General features: G+C 53.8%; 1 long non-coding RNA gene across 2 annotated transcripts; it reads left to right on the forward strand.

Moving 5' to 3' along the window:
• The first annotated feature begins 2,030 nt into the window (after nucleotides 1–2,030).
• LOC121038472 (uncharacterized) lies at nucleotides 2,031–10,817 on the forward strand. Of its 2 annotated transcripts, XR_005794373.1 has the most exons (5): nucleotides 2,031–4,534; nucleotides 6,972–7,068; nucleotides 7,546–7,648; nucleotides 8,828–8,930; nucleotides 9,079–10,817. It is a non-coding gene; the product is annotated as an uncharacterized LOC121038472 (long non-coding RNA). The 2 variants fall into 2 exon arrangements; XR_005794372.1 differs by lacking the exon at nucleotides 2,031–4,534 and having other exon boundaries at nucleotides 6,827–7,068.
• Nucleotides 10,818–12,579: the final 1,762 nt, after the last annotated feature.

Consider the following 12,579-nt stretch of genomic DNA (forward strand, 5'->3'; position numbering starts at 1 on the left):
GGGCGGGGGCGGTGGCTGGGAGGGGGTAATTGTATTTTTTTTTCTAGCTGCTGCTCTTCCCCCCCCCCCCAGGATTGGGGAAAGGAGGAGGGCTGCCACGTTTGGGGGTCTTGCCTCCTCCCGGTGATGAGCCCAAGATCGAGGAGGGGAATGAAGACCTCTTTCCCCACTGCCTGGTCCCACAAGAGATGTGAATCCTTCCCCCCAACTCTCAGGGACTCTTACCCTGCCAACCCGCAGAGGGCCAGTGCCTGTTTACAAGAGTTTGAAGAAGTCCATTCTTTTCTTGGCCAGGGCTGTATGTTAAGACTCCCTTTCCCCTTTGGAGAGACTCCCCAGAAGAGTATATGAAGTTTTCCAAAGGTGAGGCAGCCCAGCAGCAAGCCAGTGTCCCAACTTTGTCTGGCTTGCTGTGCTGCCGGCGGCTAGGGACTCAGATTAGTCATAAACGAGTGGTAAGCAGTGCGCCAGCCGCCCAGCCGGTGCCTGGCGAAGTCTGGGAAAAACCTTCTCTAATGTTGTGTTAAATATTTAGTATGAGAGAGTGGCCCTGGGTGAATATTTCATGCCTGCCTTTATTGTCAATCAATGTGCAGAAAGCTACATCCACTGTGGATTTTTTAAATCTCCAACCCCAAAGACAAAGATTGAAATGAGATCTGTGTATTTTCTCTGTCCCAGGTCCTTTGGGTCTGGGGCTCAGCCTCAGCTTGGGGGCTGAAAAGAAGCCCAGAGTCAGGGTCCAGGAAGGACATGATGGGGGACTGGGTTTGGGGCTCCTGTCTTTGAGTGATTGGGGGGCTGGGGGTGGCCAGTGGGGCCAGCTGTGGGTCCACTGGACAGACTAGCAGGGCAGTGGAAAGGAGCTGAGGAACCTGGGTGGGCAGGTCAGGGCCGGGGCCACTCCCTAGTGGAGGCCCCCAGGCCCTGCTCCCAAGGGGGCTGTAGGCAGGCCTTGGTGCCTCTTTCCCATTTCTCAGCCTTTCCTTGCCCTCATCCACATTTGCCAGCCTCCTAGATCGCTGTGGCCCAAGAGGTGAACTCAGTGGTTCTTTCCCCCTCTGCCTCTCATCCCTCTGGGCACCATGGACACAGTTAGGCAGCTGTGAATCACTTTATTGAAAGGTTCTGGACTGGATCCAAGGGGCCTGAGCAATCGCTACAAGCAGAAAGCACCCTTGGATCCCAGGAGAAGCTGCCAGGGCATGATCTGTTCAGGTAAGAGGGGAGGATCACCGTCCCCAAGGACTCAGGAAAGCCAGAAATGGCCCAACCCCTCTCTTTCTCTCTCTCTCTCTTTTTTTACTCCTAACCCTTGGCTAAAATTGATTTCCACTTTAAAAATATCATTTGGATTTTATTTTCCTTTCTGATCTTGGTGAGGTACTGCGGCCCCCAAACCAGATGGACAAGACACAAAAAATTGCATCCTGTTCCCAGATATAATTCCCCAAATCCATTCTTTCTCAGCCTTCTTGCCTCCCCAGATTTGACCAGCCTTTAGAGCATCACCCAGGGTGGAGTTACCTTGGCCGCGGGTCCCATTGTTGAGCTAGCTCTGGGATACCCAAGGGTAGGCCTCCAGCACCCCTCTACCCATTATTTGCTGGGCCCGTTCTTCCTGAGCCCTTCTTTAGTCCCAGCCGGATCTTAAAGAGGGCAAAGAGGACCGGGACTGGGGCTTTGCTAAAGTGTAGGACTTCTCTGTCAGGGAGGGGCTGCAAGAAGAAAATCCTGTTGCTTTTCCTGCATCCTCTACCCCTTTTTATAGGGTGACCTGAGGCTAGCGTTTTTAATTATAATGATGGGGAACTATGGACTATGGCTTTTATGGGGTTCTTGCTGACCTCATTAAACTCAAGTTTATTGGAGGCAAAATGTTCCCCAAACAGTGATAGGAACCAGCAAGAGGGAAGTGAGAGGTACCCCTGTCCCTTGCAGAGGTGTGGATAAGGGATCAGAGTCTCAGCTTCAGCTTTTCCCCAGTTCCCCACCCCCACCCCCCCAGGGCCCTGCTTCCCTCTCCATCCTGGTCTCCGGGGTGTTGTGGGGCCTAAGCCCCCAAGGCAAATTCTGTACTGCCAGGGCCGACAGTAGGGAGGGGGTATGCTTCCTGTGAGGAGCCAGCTGTGGGCCTGAGCACTTGAATTTGACCACCAAAGTTTATTCCAGGGCCACCATAAAAGTGAGCAAGGCGGCTGCAAAGAGCCACAGGCAGCTTTATTTCCTTGAAACAAAAACGAAGGCAAGAAAGAATGTCAAAGAGGTTGATGTCCAGGAAACTCTTAGGGTCTCCCAACAGAGGCTTCTGAGAATTAATATTCTTCCCCCTAAAAGTCAGGCATGAAGATGAATTTTTTGTTTCCAGTTTTGGTCTGACTTTTAATTTTTCAACGGCTTTTTAAAGATCCTAGCAACTGGAGGTTGCTGCTGGGGTCAAGGAAAGAAGGCCCTAGTTGCTGAGGGCAGCAAGGCATTGATTGGCAAGAATGCCCATGGTGTGGGCTGGCCCCTTCCCTGCCCAACCGTAGGTCCAGGCCCCCTCCAAAGCGTACACTGAGTTGTTCACCCCAGGTTGCACCCCAGGAGTGCTTCCCCCAACATGAGACTCAGTTGTGGCCCCACATCAGTCCCTAAGAGCCCTGGCAAGCCTCACTCCTCGGTGCGGAGGTGGCTTCCCCTCCCCCACCTCGCGGGTGCCTGTGGCCCTTCCACAATCCTGGAGTCCCATCTTTCACCCGAAATCCTCCAGGGCAGAACCATCCATCCTGCCTACCTCACCGGCTCTTGGGGGCCTCAGTCACCACCTCCAGCCTGCCTGCCTGCCCGGCCCCTAGCAGGCAGCTGCTTCAGTCTGGGCAGCTGATGCGGTACCCTGACCAGGGCCGTGACAGACTCCAGGGATGTTCCAGTCCACACACGGATACCAGAAGCGGCTTCAGAAGGGGGCGGTAGCTCCCGAATTCCCAGTTCCCCGCCTGGGACACCCCACGCACGGTGTTGGCTGGCCTTCCGGCTTGCCCACCTCCTGATTCTAGAGAGCAGGCTGGGGTACCGGGAAAGGGTCCCATCCCACTGACCGAGCACTGGGAGGGAAAGCCAGGAAGGAGAAAAGAGGGGCCGTTAGAGCTCTGGTGGGTTTGGACCGTCACTTCAGTCCCATGTGGAGTCAGTAAAAGATAAGCAACGGGAGCGTGAACAACCTCAGCGGGCCAGAGGCTTGGCAGGCCAGGGTGAGCCCCCGTTAGAAATCGGCATGCACTTTCTGCGCGAATTTTTCTCCCTTGGAGCAATACTGAGGCGTTTTATAATCCCTTTCATAATCCCAGCCGGAGAATTAGAAAGGGGTGGGATTGCTGGTTCTTGGCCCCCACGTCTTCTCAGCCTTGGCCATCGCCCCAAGGCCAGGGGCCCGAGACAGGTCACCCAAGCCGGCCGCCGCTGCTCCGAGGTTCCTCGGGCTCCTGGAGGGGATAGGGGCAGGACAAGGGCAGCTCCTCTGCCCCCACAGCCCCACCCACCTTCCTCCGCTGAGGGATTGTCCCAGGAGGCTAGCAACGCGACCCCATTTCTCCCCATAAAAGTCCCATTTTACGAGCCAGTTTCACTGGGCCCCTCACCAAATGCTCTAAAATGAGGGAAATGCCTTAAAAGCAGTCTGAAATGGAGCCACTGCCATTGGACCTTGGTGTCCAAACCCAGTCGCAGCAGCACAGAAATGCCCCTTCTGGGCGGGATTTGCCCTGTTGGGCCACCCGGATCCCTGGCCTGGCCGCCGCTGAGCCCAGCTTGGCCGGAGCCGCCATTCCCTGGCTTTAGCGCCTACTTAGGCTCGGACCCAGTCCGCGCAGATCAAAGTGAGCTCGCGGCATTTTTATGAGATGAACTTCAGTGGCTCTTTACTTGTAATCAGATGCCTAGGTCGAAAATGCAAAAGGGAACAGCCCATCAATCCAAAAAGGAAAAGGAAGAGAGAGAGAGAGAGAGAGAGAGAGAGAGAGAAAGAGAGAGAGGGGAGAGTGAGAAGAGAGGAGAGACAGAGAGAGAGAGAGAGAGAGGGAGAGGGAGAAGAGGGGACTGGGGTGAAAAAATTCAGGTGACACATAGCAGGAAGATCGTGGTCACCAACAAAAAAAGACCCCTTGCTTGCAGCAGAAATGGTTTGTGGGTCTCTCCCAGCCTCCAGGCCCCGCCATCTGCCTGCACGCTTCGCTCCGATTTCCGGGGGGCCAGGAAACCTGACTCGCCTGTGTTCTGAAGCTTGATCCGAAAGCTTCCACAGTGTGGACGCGCCATGTGGGGCGAGTGTGGCCGCCTGCACTCTCTTGCCCCGGCGGGGAAGTTGCCTTCGGCTCAGGATTTAAAAGTCTCTCCCATTTTGCTGCTTTCCTCACTGCGGTCTTCGTGGTTCTCTCGTCACTGCGGCCAGAAGTTGAGTTACAGGAAGATTCACCAGAGATTTATCGCCTGGCTCCAAACTTGGAGAGCCCCGTTGTCATAAACAGCCATCTATTGTCTAGACTTTTATCTCCGGGTATGGATCGTGCATTATTGAGGCTCAGGAGACACGGGTCTGGCTCTGTGGGGTGTGTGTGCGCGGCTGAGCGCTTGCCCTTTGCCCCCAAGGGTTTTTTGCTGGGGGGGGGTAGGTTTAGGAAAGTGCACAAATTTGTGTGTGCTCCTGGGGCTGGGCAGGTACACCTGGGTGTCCAAGTGGGGAGGCTCAGGGTGGGGAGGGTCTCGCTGTGCCTGGGAACATTCTGGTGCATGTACTTTTGTGTTGGGTGAGAATTTGTCACGGTGCGCTTTGTTTCTGGGGCATTTTAAGTGTTCCTGTCTGGGTTTTTGCAGGTTTTATGAACCTGCATCCGCTTGGCCTGTTTATGTCCCTTCGAAGCAGATCATCTGGTGTTTTTCAATATTGGGGCCCATTGTGTACGTGTTTGGCTTTTCTTAAGGGAACGGATTTAGGTGGTACCTTTCTAGTCTGGCTCCCTCAGATTCCCACCTCCCCTAAATCACACCTCAGCCTCTGCCTTCCCCAGAGCCTCTGGCTTTGCTCTACTCCCTGAAAGTCCAGAGGCGGCTACCAATTTTCTGTCACAGGGACAGGGACGAAACACATTTTTGCAGGATGAGGTCTGGCTATCTCTGTCTTTCCCAAACTAGGGGGAAACGTCCCAGCTCATAAACTCCCTCACTTCCTGGGGCTCCCCTTCCCAGGGCTGAGAGGGACATCAGAGAGGCCTCCCCCATTTCATTCTGACCTTTTAAAATAGTCTCCACACAACACTGAATAATACCAAAGTGGGCCTGCTTCTCCCTTCCTGGGGCTCTCTGGCAGCAAATGTCCTCACCCTGGCCACCTCTTCTTGAGCTCAGCCAGTAGGACATTTGCCCAGATTAAGTGTCTGTGGGAGAGATGCCTATCACCTTAGATCTCAGGGTCAGAGACTGGTTTTGAAAGCCTGGCTCCTTTAACACCGCCAGAAATAATCAAATCATCCCCCCTTTGTTTTTCATTATCAGAACGCAGGGGGGGGGAGGGCTCTAGACACTAGGCCTGGAGCTCCACTGACCACCCCAGTGCTTCTTGCTGCTCCTACCGGGGTCCCAGGCCCTATTTCAGGTGCCAGTGGCCCTTGAGCACCTTAACCAGGTAGGCAAAGTGGGAGGGGACTGATCCTAGAGGCCAGAGGTGACAAAATGAGGGCTTTGTGGAGCACCAGATTGAACCAGAGGCCCCCAGCATTGCTTTCTGAGCATCCCTCCCTACCCTTGCCCTAGAGTTCCCATTTAAAAAGCATGGGTTAGCCCTAAAAAGGGCTCTGCGGGGCGCAGAGCAGGAGGAAACAAGCTGTCAGGTTCAGGAAAAAGAAGGTGAGCCCTTCACAGACACCCCTATGCTATATTCTCTCTCTCTCTCTCTCTCTCTCTCTCTCTCTCTCTCTCTCTCTCTCCCTCTCTCTCCTCCACTGCTACCCTGCAGGGAAAAGCTGGAGGATTCCACTTCAGGTTCCTTTCTCCCGCGCCCCTCGTTTTCGGCTGAGCAGCGCGCTGACCCCGGCCCGGCCCGCAGCCAGCCAGCCGGGGTCGCCACTGCTGCTGCGGGTCCGGAACTCACTTTCCTCTGGCTGGCCGGCTGCGGCGGCGCCTGCCTCGGTCTCTCCCTGCCTCCCTGCGGCCTTGCTGCTACCCCCGCCCCCGCGCCCCCTTCTCAGGCTAACAAATATTTGATATACTTGTTTCTCTGCACCCCAGGCCTAGGCTGGGCCGGCTTATGCTGGATGATCGCTGCGGGAGGACCGGGTCCTTGGCCGGCGGCTTTGCTCCCAACCCCATCCGCCGCAGTCTCTCCTTCATTCAGCCGGGTAAAATGCTTCTCCTTCCTTTCCTGCTTCTCCCCCTTTCTTTCCGCCTCTGGATCTGAGAAATAAATAAATCCAAGTCTCCTACCTCATCAGCCCTCCCCCCTGGCGCTGCCTCACTTCTCCTGCTCCTTACCGAGCGAACCGCCTTGTTTTCAGAAGGAAATTTTAATAGAACAGAGGCTGTAAATGAACTTTTCTCTGAGATGGCTAATTCGCTTTCCAATTCTTACGTCCTGCTGCTTTTCACGGTGGAATGGAAAGGATTTAGAAGTCTGCAGTAGGGGAGGGGGGTGTGGGGAGACGGAGCCCAGAGTTACAGACAGTGGTGAGAGATACAGAAGACCGAGAGATACAGAGAGCAAAAGAGACGTTTGGTTGGGGAGAGGAGGGAGAGAGGGAGGGAGAGAGAGAGGGAGGGAGGGAGGAAGGGTGGGAGGGAGGGAGCCCCAGCTGGCGGGAGCAGAGCCAGAGAGAGAGAGAAAAGGAGAGAAAAGTTTCCTGGAGTCTTCATTAGTTGACTTCTCTGTCCGCGGCTTCCCCCAGCCAGCAGGGCTCACCCCCAATAAAGGAAGGAAGGGGGTCTTTATTTTTTTTTCTAAGGCCCCAAAGAGTCCGGTGTTTACAAGACTAGAAATGCTACAGCCACGTCCCGGCAGAAAGAAAGGCTGAAATGGAGGACCGACGCCTTCCTTATAAGGTACGATGCTAACTTGACCTTCACTTTGTCATGGCGCCCCCCGCCCACCCAGACTGCTGCAGGCAGCCTGAGGCAGCGAGCGCCCTGCAGACCCTGGCCTCTGCCTCCCTGTTTCCTCTCCTTTTTCTTCCAAATTTCTCTTTCCTTTTTAAACGTCCCTCCTTTCCCATCTTTTTATTTCCTTTTTTTACCTTTTCCTTTTTATTTCCTTTCAGTTTTCTCCTACTCTTTTTTTTCACTCGTTCCTTGTATTCTTGCCTTCCAATTTCATGGTTTCCCTTGACTCCCTCTTGCCCTCTTGCCTGGCTCTCTATCATAACCTCTCTCTCTCTCTCTCTCTCTCTTTCACTCCCCCCCCCACACCCCAGCCTTCTGGTCTTCTGCATACCAGAAACAATAAAGCATGTTTTCAGTTTTGTCTCCATCCCCATCCCCACCAACCTCCACAGTCCTAGCCTGGCTTCTGCCCCCATCCAGGTGTCCCTGGGGAAGAGGTGCAGAAAATAAGGCAATTTGGGATCAAAGGAGGCTTCACTCTGGACCCAGTGCCCACTTGGGGATGACAATGAACTTGGTTTTGGTAAGACCCTGTCTTCCTCCCACTGGCCTAACCTAAGTCTCTGTGACCCTAGTAGTCTTGAACTGAGGGCGAAGCCCTTCATTGTGGGGAAATATGGGGAGAGCAGAGACCACTGCTCCTGAGACTAAAGGGGAGATTTAAGTACCAATTGTTAAGTACTCAGCCCTTCTCTGAGCTCCCAGCCCCTAAAATTTTAGAGATTTCCCTTAAGACATCTGGACAGGGAACTGAGAGAATTAGGGATTTCTGGAGATTCACACTCATATAACAATCGGAAAGAGAAATGCTATCAGGCCTCTCTACCTTGCCTCTTGCTGCCTACCAGGCTCCAACAGAGCTTCTGACATTAACTCTAATCATATCTTGTGTGGCTATAAAATAAATGATATTATCAACACCCCTATAATTATCTATTATTCGCTTACTTGTGATAATTACAATACTAGATGAGGCAGGTCTATACAGACAAAGTAAAGCCAGACAAGTATCTTGGAAAAATGAGCCTGGATCACTGGGGCCTTTGAAATCTCTAAGAATCTATAAGCTCCTGCTTAGGACCTCCTTGTCTAGGAGTCACCATGGTGTGGGTGATAGGGTGACACTGGGAGACCCTACTACCTCCTTTTCCTCTATATGCCATCTAGCCCCCCCCCCCTCCTCTGAGCTGACACCAGAGAGGATCAGACAATAAAAGGGAAATGCCTTCTCTCCCTCCCTAGCGCAGGGGACAGGATTCCAAAGGGGGGAAGTTGAGAGGGTCTTGCGTTGTTACATTCCCAGACTTTATAGTTCTGTCTAGTGTTACATTGTTTCTTCAGGCAAAGATCTTTGTTCTCCTTCAGTCATATTTCTCCCTTCCCCCTCCCTTTCTTTCTCTCTCCCTCCCCCCCTGTTTTGGTCCCTTTAAAGGAGACTCAGATCATCTTGTGCTCTTAATAGATGACTATAAAAGTAAAATTAATTCCCCCCTGCCCTTTAATATCAATATCTCTTCGTTAAATATGCACATTGGTGAGAATAAACAGAATTAAGTGTTGCAACCCAAACCAGCAATTACATCCAAGAGGTTTTTTTTTTTTTTTTTTTTTTTCTTCCATGGGGTCTGGCTTATCTGGGGGGTGTTCACTCTGCCGCGAGATAACCAGGGGTTATTTGTATTATTATCATTTTTTTTACAAGCTCACTGGGGCCTGAGCCAGCACCAACCTGGTAGAAAAAGCAACCACGAAGCCAGAGAGGGAAGAGAGCTCCAGACAGCGATGAAAAGGAACCACGCGGTTAAGTAATGCGGGGCGGAGGGGGTGGGGGCAGGAGGAGGCGGCAGGTCTCGGAACAAACGTGGCCGAGAGCGAGACAGGCACTCACAGACAGAGGTTTACGTATTTGTATTAACTTTTTTTTTTTTTTTTTTAATTCGGGGCTCGATGAAGAAAAGGGAAGATTCGGGGGAGTGGAGAGGGAATTATCCGAGATCACAGCACGAACGCCCCAGAAGGGGAGAAGGGAGAAGACCGAATAACCGCGCGCGGATGCCGGGACAGCACCGGGCCCTGGCCCTGGCTCCGATTCCCACCCGCCGCTGCCCCACACGCTGAGGGCTGGGCCTCCAACCCCCCCCCCCCCCTCGCGGCCGCCAGGGCTTCCTCGCTCTCCTTATCATCTCCATCTTTATGATGAGGCTTGTTAACAAGACCAGCGAGCTGGCCACGCACATCTATCTCAGCGCTCACGCTCAGCCAAGCATCGGCCGGCGCGGGAACTAGCGAGGCACTAATTAATTGATTCCTCTGGACAGTAAAATATGGCAGCGTCTACACGGAACCCATAAACAATATCTCTGCGGGGTGTGAGTGCATTGTCTCTCAAAGAATTTTTCCATAGGCGTGTGTCAAGTAGCGGATTTTTCGCCACTAAAGAAAGACCCAAGTGGGATTCATTTCTCCGGGGGAGACAGAGCTAGCTCAGTGTCAGAAAATGCTTTAAGCTGTTACTGCCTCTCCGAAAGTGTTTAGGAGTGGATTTTGTTGAGAAAAACTTGGGTCATGCGGTAACTTTTCCCTGCTGCTGGTGTAGACCTGGCCAACCTTAGGGATGGGAGTCAGAGCTGAGGGGCTAGGTGGGCCAGAATCTTCTCCCTGGTTGGCTGAGAGGGAGTGGAGCTGCTCTGTGGTTTGAGAGAGTCGTAGAAGAGTAGAAGACCAGGTCCAGCCTTTGCTTTAGGCTGTCTCTCTAGACTCCAGATTTTAAAAATAAATTAAAAAAAAATGTAAACAGACTTTGGCTTTCAGGAGCAGTGCATGCCCAGTGCACACCTGAAACTTGCCTGTTACCCCAACCTGCCTGTTACATACCTTGTCAGGCCATTGCATTTCCCTCCCGCCGCCCCCTCCCCCCCTTTCCAACTGGCAGCCTGGAGTAACTGTAATATATTTACCTTAGGTCTAAAAGAACAAGTCCTGAGACACGGAGGGAAGGGAAGTGACCTAATTAGATAATGTTAATTCTTTACCAGGCTGTGATTATTCAGTCAGACTCCGCTGCAAACAGGACTTAGGATTCTAAATACAGACCCTGACTTCAAGAGATGTAACAGGGAAATAGAGATCAGCGACCAGCGATTATTGTATAAATAGTCCATGTAGACATAGAAGGGGTTTTCAAAAGATGGAAATAATAGAAAAACAGGAAAACAGAAAAGAGGCTCCGTTGATGGAGACTGTCATTGCCAAAGCGCGAGCTTCCTCCAGCTACTGTTTGCAAAACAGCCAAATAAACACGTATTATACATACAATAATATGCGAGCTCAAAGAATTTACTTCCCTGGATTTGGTACCTGCACACCATGTAAACAAACTAATTTACAGGGCATAGTTTTCATACATTGGGTAGATATTCAATTTGTATATATAATGATGCCTTTTCCATGTACTTTTTATGTGGATACATTAATATCGGGATGCATTTTCCATGCATGATTTTATACGTCCTATGGAGTGTATACATCTATGTAGCTCAAGAAATGCGGGACTGTGTATTCGCGGTGTGGGATGGATATGCGAGTGTACTGTTTATGTAAATGAATCTTTACATGTGGTGTTTATCCATGCTATGTGTAACCTTTTCCCAGAAGGTTGCTTTCCCGTGCAAATAAAAGTGCCTCTGTATGTACATTTTCTACAGAAATATATTTTCCATGCCCAGGGTGTACATATAACATGGATATCTGTGCGTTCGAGACTGTTTCAATATATCGGTTATGTTGGCAGAAACCTCTCTCTCCTGCCCCGTATACGGACTCTGCGTCTTTCACAGGGAGCTCTCCTAGCAGGAACTACCGGCGAGTTCCGTCCGCGCAGACCTGTCCTTGGAAGGAAGTCCTCCACTCTGGGATATGGAAACTGACAAAGTGAGGGCTTGTCTCTTAGTCTCCAGGAAGTGGCTCTGGCTCAGAGAGGAGGGATCACCTACCGGCGGCCGGCTGGGTCACCCTGGCTAAAGGTCCGGCTGTGTTTGGTCTCATCCAAGCCCAGTTCCCCGGCTCCTTTAGGAGCCACCGGCTTCGGGAATCTCCGCCGCCGCTGGCGGTGAGAAGCCCAGCGGGAGGGCGGGCCGCCGCTGTGGGGACGCCGCGTGCCCAGCAGAGGGAGGGCACTTAGCAGAGAGGCCTGGTTCCCACAGCCCGGCAGCGCCTCGACTCGGGCTGTCCTTCCAGGTCTCCCACAAACTCGCGGGGCGCCCCCAGGCCTAGGGTGCTCGGGGCTGGGCGGCCGGGCGGGGCGGGGCTCGGCGGCCTCCACCGCTCCCGCCAGCAGGGGTCATCCCGTCCTTTGCGGGGGCCCGGCGGCCCTCGGGCGCCGACCAGAGCTGCCGGCGCTGTTGGGCGGCGAGCTGCGCGGGGCAGCAGGGGCTGAGAGGCGCGCCGGGTCCCCTCTCCCCGGGACCCTGCAGCGGATCCGGCGCCGGGGCCCGGCCGGCCGGCTAAGTGGACCGACTTCCCAGAGCCCTCTCCACTGGGCCGGGCCACTGGGAGCTCCAGGCGCCCGCGTCATCCACCAGCGGCCGCCGCGCCTTTGTCTCGGAGCGTCCCCGAGAGCTGCGACCGCGAGCTCGGCGCCGGGCTGCAAGCGGTGCGCGGCGTTCGGGTCGGCGGGCGCCGGCAGCACGCTTCTCCACGGAAAACCCGCAACTCCGTCTCGACGGAGGCAGCCGCCGGAAGGCGGCCGCGGGGGTCTAAGGCTCGGCATCCACGCGGCTGCAGGATCCGCCTCCTGCAGCCCACCTCGCTCTGAATTACACCGGACCCTTCGGCGCCTCCGTGTGCCCGCCGCGCGGAGAGGGCTGGGGGCTCCGGGGTGCGTTTCCCGCGCGGGCCCGGGGCCTAAGAACCGCTCCTGCTTTCCTGGTAATGGCGGGGAGGATGGGCGGGGGCTCCGGCCTGTCCGGAACCCAAGGTCCCGGGGGTTTGCTTTGTTCGGAGATCGAGCTGGCGGTCCCTGCTCTGCTCTGGGTCTGAGCCATCGATCGCGCGCCCGGTTTCCGGCTGCATTACTATCCACGGGACCCGGGCTGCCTGGCCCATCTCCCGCCCGCTCGCTCAATAGCTGCCTTAAATACCCTAGCTGTGTCTATGCAGGTCAGAGTGGAGTAGAACTGGGTGGATAGCCAGGGCCAAATACACAGCTCATTTGGATGATATAAGCTTACAAATACACAGCAGCAGAATTATTTCCACCCGCGTTGCATTATCCAGATAATTCTCTCCATTTCTTGCCCCTCAAGACCCAGTTTGTGACACGGAGCTCTTTGTCTTAAAGTCCGTGGAGTAAATAGTAGTTTGAGGGCTTAAATCAGACAAACGGTTGCAAAATAGATGCAATCCTTGCCCAGATGCAGAGTTCAGCCTTACCCTGAGTATTTGGGTTGCCGCTCC

Source organism: Herpailurus yagouaroundi, unplaced genomic scaffold, assembly GCF_014898765.1.
Source record: "Herpailurus yagouaroundi ecotype Mexico unplaced genomic scaffold, PumYag 166, whole genome shotgun sequence".
Taxonomy (NCBI): domain Eukaryota; kingdom Metazoa; phylum Chordata; class Mammalia; order Carnivora; family Felidae; genus Herpailurus; species Herpailurus yagouaroundi.